At 39.8% G+C, this 13,636-nt stretch overlaps 1 protein-coding gene across 2 annotated transcripts in view; it reads left to right on the forward strand.

The window, feature by feature from the left end:
* The window catches only part of prkcaa (protein kinase C, alpha, a), a 98,951-nt gene that overhangs the window by 42,188 nt on the left and 43,127 nt on the right, over positions 1–13,636 (forward strand). The window lies entirely within an intron of this gene.

The following is a 13,636-nucleotide window of genomic DNA, read 5'->3' on the forward strand; positions in this document are numbered from 1 at the left end:
TATTTGCAGTCAGTGTGCTTTATTAACGTGAAGGTAGCTGCTGAAGGCCACATTAAAATCAATTTGTCCAATCAAAACGGTTCGTATCATCTCAAGTGTTGTGGTGTAGATTACAGGCGGCGTAAGTTCACTTGTGGTGCATCACTAATGCATGAGTTTCCTGTTTCACTTCAGGGCCTCGCAGGTGGAGCTGAGCAGTTTGATGTGTTTGTTTTTGTGTGGTTGCATCACTGATGTCCACTTAATCCCAGCGGTGCATGTAGCCCTGAGCACTGATTTTTCTGCTCTTTCTCAACAACACTCCGTCTGTTTGTGTTAAGCCTGGGGTCTACTGCTAGATGTTTTTTGGTCGTATAAGATTGTTGAATGTGACACTACATGACGTGAGGAATTTAAATCATATACTAACACACATGCAGACTGTGTGATGCTGCACACGATCAGCCATGACTGTGACAAAAGTTTGTTGAATATCAGGCTCCGTGTGGTATCGTCTCCTTAATTGAAATCTTTCGTCACAGACAGCCAAAATTATGCAGTGGCCACCTGGCTTTAGGCATATTTTTTGTTATTCTGTAAGGCTGTATTTATAATATAATATTTAATGATAAGTGAACATCTGCTCATCTTACATGAATGGCTTTCACGCTCGCTGATATATTTGGTCTCATTGTATAGGACTCTGTTTCTTGTAAATTGAAAACAAGATTAAACCTGAGTGAATCAAAATGATATCATGGTGCCACAAAGCATCTTGGTTGTCACAGACAATGAGCCTCCTTTCATTGAAGAGCTTGATGTCCTCAAAGGGTTGGCTCTGGGTGTATGCCTCATCTCTAATGTATTTATTCATTTATTACTTGTGCCCTTTCAAACACAAATGAGCAAACGGGCTTTCGCAAAGTACTATGATTTTTTAATTTATTTAAAATGGCAAACTCGTATAGAAGTAATTTGTGTCCTATGTGTGAGTGGTGTATAATAGCCTTGTATCAATACTTCGCAGCTGATGTCATCAACATTCACTGGGGCTGTGATGCTAAGTGTAGGCACTGCTCTGTCTGAGGCTTTGTTAGATAGAGATGATTTTTTTTTACTGTTAAACAAGTCCTTCTCAAATAGCATTACAGTCACAAGCTAGCTAACATTAGCCAGCAGTTTTCAGTTTTTCACTTGCACTTTTTTGTTGAAAATCGAACGCCTAAACAGGACCATGAACGCTCGTAAAGATCAAAGGTTCCTGAACATATGTTGTTTAAGTCCTTTTTGTTTTGTTTTTTTTCCTTGAATTTGCAGACTACCTGTGTGTTGTGTCACCATGGTAACTGCTGAAGATTCCACCATACATATACATGCAGAACACCCCCAGTGTGATGTCACCGCATTATCTATAGTGTTCCTTCAACCCAGTCTGGCCCTGGCTGTGGCTGTTTGCAGGGCACGCTCTCTGTTGCGACTGTGCACGCTGCGTCACACATACAGAAACCCGAGACCACATATTTGAGCCGGGACTGTGGTTTAATTTTGGTGTGTGCACAGTGACATGTCCCAGAGGCCCAGTACTGCTCCTGAGCTATAGGGCTGTGTGGAAGTGCCTCCAGCCTCTATAGGTAAAACAACAGCCATAGTAAAAGTTAATATAAGAGCATGCAAGTAGGCCTGTCACGAAAAATACTCTATCGATTTATCAATGGACCATACACTGTAGATATAAATAAACATAGCTAACCTGCTAGCTGCCGCGTTCCAAACAGGAAGTGAGTATGGCCGCACTTCTGGCTCCATCTACTCTGGCTCCAACTCACTTTCTATTGTAAAACTGTCGGCCCTTTCTCTGTAACTGCTGCTGTCAGGCTCGTCATTTTGGTCTTAAAATGTTCGTAGTAACCTGCGCTACATGATCCTGGTATTTTTAGTTCACTATTGTATCTGCAACTCAACATCAACATTGATAAGAGACAAATTAGCCGCCGCTTTTTCCTGAGGTCACTCCTGCCAGCGTTAGCAACAGGTTTGATTGACAGTGTTGCCTCACTCCGGATTGGCTCTTTGGTCGCTTTGCTTCGTGCAGTGGTAATTCATAATATGGAACTTGGCTTTTTACACAGTCTATAGGTGGAACAGTACTTTTTGGATGTAATATACTAACTACTTAAGTGTTGCATTCTGTTATTTATTGCAGTTTGTGTTTTTTTTTAGCAATATTATACATTTAGAATACTTTTGGGGGATTGTTCTGCTTCATATCATCGTTTATCGTCTATATATTAGTTCAGCAGTATATTGCACTTCAGAATGTGTTATCGTGACAGGCCTACATACAATATACAGTGACATCATAACTTATTGACGTCCTGATCGGTGCGTCCCGTGGGGTTCTGAGTGCATTTAGGCAAAATGTGTCCATGCAGCAGGTCCCTAATGAGCATTAACAGTGTCTTTGTTTGCTAATAGGCCCTGACACAGCTATAAGTGCTTACATGTCCTGAGGTGTGTGTATATGTGTGTTTGTGTGTGTGTGTGTACGCACAAAATGCAGACTCATTTCCTGCTAGAGTGTTTCCTATATAAGAACATTATACCGGTGACTCCTGTTTTTTTAATAGACCCAGTAGAGGAAATACTCAAACAAAAATGTGCTTAACGTTGTGTAGTATATATTGTTGTTCTGGACCAAAAGGCACTGAAAATCATAACACATTTTTTTAGTAAATATAAAAGCACAAGTATAAAGTTTCACCTACAGCTGTGCAAGAAATGAAATTAAACAGCTATTTCAGTTATTACTCTATTCAATTACAAAAGCGTAATCAAAAATACAGTTAATCACCTTCTGTTCAGAATATGTGCACTCCCTCTACCGCTCTTCTTCTTCCTTCTTTATTTTTACATATTTTTCAAGAAGAAAAACACAAAAACTAGTATATAAGTCCATATAAAACGTTAAAAACAGCTGCAGGTGTGAGTATAAAAGTTCCAGATTATTAAATTGCGATTATGTCACCAACGTATCCAGTTTTACTTTTCCTTGGAGTGTTTTCCATTCCACTCAATCCCAGAGCAAATTAACTTTACTCTACAGAGGCTGTTAAAGCAAACTGTCACAAAATATTACTAATAATATTGATTCATGATTTCAATTATGGGCCAAATGGTTGTAGGTAGGGATGCAACGATACTAAAAAAATGTGCTTCCAAAAATTTACTTTAGTCGACCCAGAATGTCTCATTATGTTTGAACTTTTATTTACGCAAAGCTGTTCTGTAGATACTTGAGCGATAAACGACAGCTCCTTAACACATTTGGATCAGTTTTGTCTTTTATTTTAGTTTAAATGAAATAAATGCTGTTTTTAGTCTCTGCACTGGTATTGGTTGATATCAGCATCGGCAGAGATTTCAATTTTTAGTGTCGGAATGGATATCTGAGCTGGAAAAGCTGTAACGCTGGCCCTAGTCACACCTCCATGTAATATGTACTATAAGCTGAACAACAAGATGACAGAATCTTATCTCTCTTTGGCCTTGAGCAGGGGCATCAAACACATTTTCACATCAGGAAAATGGTCCTTCTCGAAGGGCCAGATGTAATGTAAAATAAATTTAAGTAGTGTTTTAACTTGTTTATAAACTTTATGGATTCATTTCTTATTCACTTTACAAATATTGCGTAAGTATTTCCATAGATGTACAAAATATGGCTGTATAACTTGCCATCTCCTGATAAACTGACATTTTAAGACAGTCATACCTTTTAATTGACCTTATTCAGGGCCACATAAAATGACACGGAGGGCCACATTTGGCTCATGGGCCTTGAGTTTGACACATGTGGAATAGAGGTTTTAGCAACCAGTACTACACCTGAAAGTAACCAACAATTTGGGCTTTTTACTGGTTACATTTTCAAGTCTTCGTCGAGAGGAAGGATATGTTGGTAATCAGATTTAACACAATACAAGCAGCACCAGACTCAGAGATTCCCGAGATCCCTTACAGTGATTATGTGGGAAGTTCTCTACTATTGCAAACTACTCCAAAAACTAGAAACAATGTATGAGTGACCTTTTGTCCTGATGATATCATAGCTGCCACTTGGCCTGCTGAAAATCCAGGTCGGTTGCCCAGAAATAGAATGATGCATGCTGCAGATGGGTCAGGCTGCCTGGGTTCCCTGGTCTTCTACACTCTTGTGCTTGAGCCTCGGGGCTGGCGTCTTTGTGCTTAAGTTTTGAATTACGTTGAAAAGCTGTTGTTCCAGATGCTGTTACTATGGTCTTTTCTTTGGCAATACTTATGTGTAATAAATGTTTTTTTACACCTCCCTCCCAGATGTGGGTGCTGAGAATTGGAAAAAACTTGAATGAAATTGATCATCTCATTACTCTTAAGTTCTGTTCCCAGACGCTGCTAAATAATTAAGAGGGCTCTATATAAAAGTTTAGCTAATAGCCACTTGACAGATGGCGTGTGTCTGAAAAAAACGAATTATTTAGTTTCTAATTTCTACTTCACATTTTAAATTCTCATCCTGTAGAGAGACTGTTCAAAAACCCGGCACACACAGCGGTCCAGTGGATGTGACAGGTGTGACAGAGCCAAATGTCCCCTCTCGACCCTGAGCGCGTCACTCACAGAGCTGATGGTGTGTGACGATACGGGATAAGAGCCTCGGACTGCGCAGGAAAGGAAATATATTAAATTTATTTTTGTAATGCCCCAAATCACAACAGCAGTCGCCTCTTAGGACTTAACAAGATCATTGATTTAACCAACAGAAAGTTACAAATCCAACAGGAAACAGACATGAGTCGATAACAGACAGATTAACCAACAAACAACAACAAACCGAGCAAATGGAGAACTGTCCCAGAAATATTAATGCTATACTAATGCTATACTAATGCACAGTGTTATTGATTGTGTTTAAATGTGTTTAAGACTAGACTGAAAACCCACCTCTTCTCCCTGGAATTTAATAGAAGCTAGACAGGATATCTTGGCGTTTTATTGTTGTTTTGCTACGTATCATATTTTCTGTATATTTGTTTTTGTTGACTTTTATGTGAAGCACTTTGGTCTGCTGAAATAGTTTTAAATGTGCTATGGAAATACGTCAGTGTCTACTTTTGTGCATCTACAAGATTCCATTTGAACACACATAATTGTCACCCACACAGAGTACCATGTTTACAAATGGTGCACAGTTTTAGTCTTTAGCCAACGCTTACACCCAGTGAATACAGCAGTGTTAGTGCACTGCAATATTTAAATGGCCACACCGTTCTGATGGATCTTCCACAGACAAGATGTTTTAATTAGGGCCGTGCAGTTTTAGGAAAAATCTAATTGCAATTTTCGGACAAGATTGTGTTTAAAAATCGCACTCCCGACCACATCCAAGAGCATTAATGTTTGAGAAAAGACTGAAATATGAACTGGTAAACTAATACACGAGTTCCATGCATTTATTTATTTAGTTAGAGGTCCACTATGGATATACTGTCACCTAAATAATTCTGTAGGAAAACTCTTTTGGTGGTGACGTCTTACTCCCAAATCGGGGGAAGGGGCAGGTGCCACTTTTTCCTATTGATAATATTGGACTGTGGCATTAAATGTGGCATCCAAAATGTAAATTCACAAAAGCTGAGTTACTTCTATCAGTTATTAGACCCCAGAACTCACTGCATTACGACAAAAATCTGTATATATTATTAATTTTAGCTGACCTTTCCCATATATGATTGACGTATAGAACATTGTGATGCCATTTGAAACACAGCAATGGCGCACAACAGTGACCGCCCTCCCCACGGTACCAGAACTAAATTTCTCATTCATTTTTCTCATAGACTTTCCAAAAAAATGTATGTTAAAAGTTTGAAATCTTGCGGGGATCATCAGCTGCATTGTAACTAATAACCAGAAGACCTATTTCACAGATTCTTGCATTTTAAACAACCTTTTTAGACTGAAAACAACCGCATTATGGAGATGAATTACCACATAGATGTTTAGCATCCGCCATGTCTTTGAACTGGATTTTTTTTTTTTTTAAAGCCTATGAGAAAAATGAATGGACTTTACATCCGGAACGAGAGCAGGCTGTCGTTGTTGAGCCCCATAGAGCTGCTTCAAGGCTTTTCATTACATAGACAGCAATTGAAATGTAACACAGACACTGACAACATCATCCTTGCGCAACCTTGAGAGACGTATTTGATTTTAATATGTGTTGCAAAAATAGCAGAAGGCCATCACGGGGCTTTAGTATCACACAATACGTTGGAGACTATATAAAGTCCATCAAGATTCAAACGGACCATGACAGCAGTGTGAAATGGCAGCTATTATCACCTATTCTGGCAGATGTGTTCCTCTCATTCGCCCTGCCAGCGCTCTACTGTTTAGCAAAAGGCCAAGAACCACCCGGCTGCTGATTTATGGGCTAAATATAGTCCCCCCTCACGTCTGATCACTCTGATTTGACTCCTGTAACGACGAAGGTGAGACTCAAGATTGCAGAGTCTACCGTGGCCTCAGCGCAGCCCCCTTACCGCTCCGCACAATCACCGTTCTTCCACGAGGGCCTTGGTGACAGGGCATCCCGGTGATTGGAAGAAGGTGAAAGGTGATTAATCCGGCTCAAAATCTAATTGGAGTGTAGCTTTGTGTGACGGTGACAGAATTGGGTGACACAGTAGCACAGTGGGTCTTGCCGGGTTTAACACGTAGCCACGGTCATAACAGCTGTGCGAGCTGAAGAGACACTGGCAAAAGCAGCTGCGGTGGGGACTGAATACCATACGGAAGCTGCTGATGATTGGGTGAAGCCTTAAAGGACTTGTATGACACAAAATTGAGCTTGTAGTCATGTTTGAATCCTGTTACCTCATCAAAAACAGACCTGGAGTTGTGTTGTTTCATTCACACATGTTTGAATAACCCTTTATTATTAGTCTGTCTACATCTCCAAAGCTCAAAATGCTCTGTTGCACCTTGTGATGTCCTGAAGTGGTCATTTTCAGGTTAACAGCTACATTTTACCTCAATTATAACATAGAAAGTCTCAGAAAACAGCGTAATATGAACTCTTTAAACAATGGAACAATTGCCGATCAAATTAATCGCTACAAAAATAATTCCAAATGATAGTTTTACCTCAACAGTTTCAACGTTAATGTCATAATCAGGGAGGAACCCACCATGTCCACTTAAAATGTCATCTCACAGCAGGGCATGATGGGTAAAAGATAGAATGACAAAGACAGACAGTGTACAATAGAGATTACTCTGTGTGAAAGCGCTCAGTGACTCTGGCTTAAGCTCTAAAGGTCACAAGCACCCTGCGTTTTTACTGTTTCTGAACACTTAACTGACACTTATAGGTTTGCTAAAAATATATATTAATGTATTTTTAATTGTACATTCTCGTATTCCAATATCATATGCAATCATCCTGGCTTTGCTGCTGGTGGGGAGATTAAATAAAGATTATAAAGTTTTTGTTCCTGGACACAGCGAGGGATCAGCCGAGAGAAGCTCAGATGGTTTAATGAGAGCCAGATGGATTCGTATTGTGATCATTATTAATATTACTCAGTGGTCATGCTGTATTTCTTCTGTGGCTTCACATAGTTTTCAAAATGTCAGTGCTATTCACTGTACTGTACCTGAAGTGGAGCGACAAGTCTTGTGTAATCAACCAAAAGCTAAACGACATAAATAGCACACTTTTACACTTTTTTTTTGTTCAGTTCAATTCAGTTCCAGTTTATTTCTACACACATTTGAAAGAACTTCAGCTGACAAAAGTGCTTCACATAAAAAGTCAATAAAAAACAAATGTACAGATAACACGATACACAGGTTAAGAACAATAAAACACCAAAATATCCTGTCTAGCTAGTATTAAATGCCAGGGAGAAGAGGTGGGTTCCCAGTCTAGTCTTAAACTGCGTTAAACAGAAAAGGCTCTGTCACCTCTGGTCTTGAGCCTGGCTTTGGGCACAGCAGCAGGCACAGCTCACCTCAGGGCTCTGGGTGGAGTATAGGGCTGCAGTAACTCCCTCAGATAAAGAGGACCCATAGAGTGCACACATTTAACACAATAACATTTTCAGTTGCACCAGACATGAAACAGGGAGCCAGTGCAGGTTACAAGTTTCATGTTTGTTGGCAGATGAACATCCTTTTTTCTTCTTTCCCTATTCCCTGTGGGTGTCAAGCATAGACTATTTAAAGAAATGGACTAAGTGAGTGTGACGTCACCCATAGCGTTGGGCTCCAGTCAAAGGAAGCTCATTAAGACTAGCGGTTATAGGGGCGAATTTGGAGCCAAGTTCCACATTTGGAATTATGACTGCGAGTGTCATAGCAACCAAAGAGCCAATCCAGAGGGAGTCTTCTGAAAGTAGCACCTGCACCGCTGGTTTAGCAGGAAGCAGGCACTTAGCAACGCTGTCAGTCAAATCAGGTCAATTTAAGACCAAAATGACAAGGTTCACTGCAGCAGTTACAGAGAGAGGTGACAATTTTTCAATGTAAAATGAATCAGAGCCAGGATCAATGGAGCTGGAAGTGCGCCTATTTGTAATGTGACGGCTAGCAGGTTAGCTATGTCCATTTATTTATACAGTCTATGATTTCAAGCCATGGCAGAATTATTTGACTGAAACCCACGTGTATATTGGGGCATTTAGGTTCACAGCTCTTCATCCTCAGATCCCGGACAGATGATAATTGTGTTCTCTGCTTTATGGAGCCATATGGATGCAAATGCTGCGACCATCTGTTTATCACTGTGGCGCATTTTACTCTTTCATTATGTTTAACTCTGCTGTTTTTATTCAGCTACTCTAAATGCATTTGATTGAAAAGAGCGCCCCCTTATCCACATGGTCCTGTCACCCGGTTCGTTAGCGACCTGGACTCTGCTCTACGTCCAGCTTTCTATAATGAAATCATTACAAAGGGGCTGACTAATTGGCTGACATGACAACACAACATCGGGCTTCTCATTCTCTTCCTTTCCTTTGTCGACCTTTTGCTCTGCGTCTCTGTATCCTAACTACAAAGCCCCGGTCTAAGAATACGCTTGGTGGGCGTAGCTGTCACCGTGTTTACTTTGACTTAATAATGGGGTATTTCCTAGTTCAATGTGACAGTGTGCCAGCAGCCCCAAGAATGTTTGTTAGTGGATAAGCCGGGCTGGGAGACGCTGAGGAAGCTTTTCATTCAAGATTTTGGTGGGCAGTGATGATGGGAAGTGAAAGTGTCTTGAATGGGTTCTGTTTTTTAGTTTGACTTTGCAGAAAAATATAGTGTGTTGCAGGAGCGTGAGGTGACTTTTTTGAGTGGGCAAGCGGACAATATTTAGTCTATAACAGTTTAATAACACCACTTTTTATACAAACTAGATTGCAAATTAGTATAGTTACTTTTACCGACATATTAAATGCATAGGCCTATATATTGAGCCATTTTGGAGTCAAATTAGAGAAGCCTAGATCTGCATAGTATTTGTAGGACTGTATTTGTCCTACTCCTACACCTCATTTATGCAGCTGAGCCTTCAGCACTATTGTTATCTATGTATTTAGTATTATGCATCTAGTGACATATGACAGCTCTATACCTGTATAATGCACTTACTACACAAAAGGTACATTCATGAAGAGAAACTAACAGCAACAGTGTACTGGTCAGACGGGTGCACTTATAATGCAGCCTCATGTGTCACAAACGTTCGCTTAAACACACTCACCTCTCACAAATGCAGATCAGATCCACATCCTGTATTTCCCTGAAGTGTAATAGTCCCGTTATTCCACTAACGCTGTCGTTTTATAAACAAACGGGCTCATCTCCAGCCGCTGTCACTCCACTGCTCCATCCGGATCCTCCATTTCACACAAACTATCCTGAAATTGGCTCATAACAAAGTATTACTTGAATGTAACAAAACACAACTCTAGGGATGTTTTTCATGAGGTCACAACATTATAACACGGCTAAAAGATCACAAGAATCCATTTTATGTAATATAGGATCTTTAACAATTTTTTTTCAACATTTATGTAGATAAAAGATGGATATTTAATCAAAGTAGTACATCCTAATTGGCATCCATGGGTTTCATAATGATGAAAAGGGGCTGTTGTCATAGCAAGTTACAATTTAACAAAATATAATATCTCTGAATGTCCAGCCATCCTCAAAATGGCTCCCTATAAGAGGAAGAATAAACTTTAATCTCTACATTTGTGGAACGCTGGCTTTGTTTCGCCGGTCCTGATGCTCCCGTCTCTCCAGTCTTCCTGCTGTTCTTGTTGGCCCTTTCTGTCTGTTTGTCTTGGATTTCCCGTTAGGATCCAATTAGGCTGTGGTAGTGGGGAAAGGCCACAGGGTTAGACTGGAGCAAACGGGGAGAAGCATTAGTAAATGGACAGCCAAATGTGCGCAGTCAACTGAAGACAAGCGTTCTTCTTTGTAAGTCTCAGTCTCAGATTACAGCATGCTCGGGCTAATCTTCACTAAGATTGGATGTAATGGCCTTAGAATGAGCGACTACTGCTGTAATGATTCAGTACTTAACAGGAAAAGCCCATAGCCATCGTATTGTTATTGTTCCACTAGCGAACAATATTAATGTTGTTAGAAATGCATTCCTAGAAGAAACATACACAGTCACCAGCAATTACCAACTTGTTATAGTTTTGACTCAATATTTTCTCCCTGATCTGAACTTGCGTAACTTATGTAAAAATGTACTTGTGTAGTTTCTTTGCTAATTTTACTTAAAGTTTCCATATTATTTTTTGATCCAGGTTATAATGTTGTTTCCTCATCACATACTCGGAGTTGTGTTTTGTTTATTTTGCACATGTTTAACAGTTTAACGCACAAACCCTGCATATTTAGGCTGAGTTCTCTCAAACTAAAAACACTCTGGTCCAACTTGTGATGTCATGTGGTGATACAGGAAGTGAACTCTATACATCTACACTGGAATCATTTGGATGATTTCAGTCTTGGATTTGCTGATCTCAACTGAACTAAAGGTAAAAGGTAGCTGAAAACTACCGCTTCGTGACATCACAAGGTGGAACACAGCGTTTTGAGCTTTGGAGATGTAGACAGACTAATAATAAAGGATTACATGAATGAAATGTATGATTGAAACAAAACTCAACTCCGGCTATGTTTTTGATGAGATAACAACATTATAACATGACTTAAATCTCTCAAGAGTCCATTTCGCAAAATATAGGACTTTTAATATAATGAAAAAAAAAAAGCTTGTCGTATTTGGGCCTCTCTCATTCGCTGGTGTTGTTGCTGGAGGGGTCGAGGTGGAGGGTAATCCTTCAGGATCAGTTTGTGTGTGGGTGGACACGTGTACAGCTGTCAGAGCCTCTCAGGCCGGCTCCCTGTCTCTCTGCACGGCATTTCTGTCTTTAGCCAATACAAGGACCTGTACACCCTGAATATGCCACTGGGCCAGTCCAGCCAGTTTGTGTTTGACCTATTTAATGAAGTTATAAGACAGGCCAAAACAGGTATTGTGTAGTCAGTGTTGCTAGGTAGATTTGGATCACGTTCCCAAACACAGTCTAACTAACTAAAATTTGTTGAGTATAAACGTATGAAGTGGCTATGAATCATCTAAGTTCTGAAGAAAACTAGGATACTATCCCAGGATACTCTCAGTGGGACATTGTGATTTCTCAAAACAGATCTTACTGAGCATGTGCAAACTGAAGTAACAGATGCAGTAGGAGCAAAAACTTTCCCAAAATGACTCAAACCTAGGCCTGTCATGACATATTTTGAAGTTCGATAATATTGAGACTAATGACACAAAAACCCAAGAGTTGATTTAATCCACAAAAATTTACAATAAAAAATCATGGGCTGCAATAAATAAAGAGCAGAATGAAACGCTTCACTTCTTAGTTTGCATCTGTATTGAGTCTAAGAAGTTATTAATTTAACCATGTATGAAGGGGTGTTACCTTCAACCACTTCACTCCAGATTGGCTCTTTGGTTGCTATGATGCAGATTTGTCCCTATAGCTGCTAGCCTCGAAGAGCTTCATTTGACTGAATGCGCTGGGTGATGTCACACTCACTTAATCCACTTCTTTATATGGTCTATTATCATATCCAGAATACTTTCATAACCCGGATACGGTTTATAACCAGGATACTCGAGCGCAGGTAAACGCACTCGCTGTTTATTGTGACATTAAAAATACATGTGTGCTGCAAAGGAACACATCAATCACGCTAATAATGTGTGTTCTACGTTAGAGCTATACCTGGTTTAGGGCTGTAGTCAACACTTCCTTTACCGGTGAACCGAAGAGTGTAAAAAAACAAACAGTTTTCGCTCTAGTGACTGTTGCCCAAGCATGAAACAGTAAATGTGCCATTGATCATCAGTGTGGCGCCGCTCAGAGCGAATCTGCCAACTCGGCCTGAGATATGAGACTCACCTCTGCTTATCTCATGATTTATTTCCTGTGGGTCAAGCTTCTTTCATTTATTGTTCCACATTGTATATCTACCTTACTCTCAGGGCCCAGCTGAAGCCTCCGCCTTATCCATTATGTGCCGACTCATCTGTTCCTGAGGACTCCATAACTGAAATGTAATAAGAAGCAGTCTGACCTGGAGTGTGCTGTGAATGTGGTGAAGGGACTGCGATAGTTTGTAGAGAGGGATTGAACTTGAATATCTTGAATTTGACTCCTCAGTAATGAGACAAAATGAGACAAAATGAGACAAACAGCAGGGGAGCGTTTAAATACACAGCCTTTTACGATAACTAAAATGTGACTCTTTTGACTTGAGTTATTCATACTACTACAAAAAAGTGATAAACTGGTTCATCTCGTTCAACACTTTGGATAAAGCATTAAATGTTTACTCAACACCCACAAACATTTGCTAAAGGTTAGGTTTGTTTATTTAGCTAACAAGCCACCTTTAATCCTACCACAAGTCTATTTGCGTTCATGTTTTTTCACTTGCTAGGATTGACACACACACAATGTATTTATTTAATAGGAAAATAAACCCCTAGACTGAAAACCCACCCTTCTCCCTGGCATTTAATACTAGCTAGACAGGATATCTTTGTGTTTTATTGTTCTTTTCCTATGTATTGTGTCATCTGTGTATTTGTTTTTGTTGACTTTTATGTGAAGCATTTGATCAGCTGAAGTTGTTTTAAATGTGCTGTTTAAATAAAATTGTATTGACGTGAATAGGTGAACCATGTAGTTTTCAAGGAGGTCCTCAAAACAGGTGCGGCAGTACACTAAAGACATTTACAATACATAGAATATACACTACACGAGACATAAAGTGACATATACAAGACACAGGCATATACACACTGTCACACGCTCAAAAGTTCACCTATACCGACATTTTTTTGATGTAAAGTGAATTAGAGTTGGATGGAGCCAGAAGTATGTTGGTGATCACATCCTGTTTGGAACGAGATGTCCATTTATATATACACTCTATGCCTATACCCTCTCCAACGCCAAAAATATAGAGCATCAGTACATAGGTCACTTTGTAAATAATGTTAGTTTGGCGGACTCCTCTAGATTTCACT

The sequence above is a fragment of the Periophthalmus magnuspinnatus genome, chromosome 1 (assembly GCF_009829125.3).
Source record: "Periophthalmus magnuspinnatus isolate fPerMag1 chromosome 1, fPerMag1.2.pri, whole genome shotgun sequence".
In the NCBI taxonomy this organism is placed as follows: Eukaryota; Metazoa; Chordata; class Actinopteri; order Gobiiformes; family Gobiidae; genus Periophthalmus; species Periophthalmus magnuspinnatus.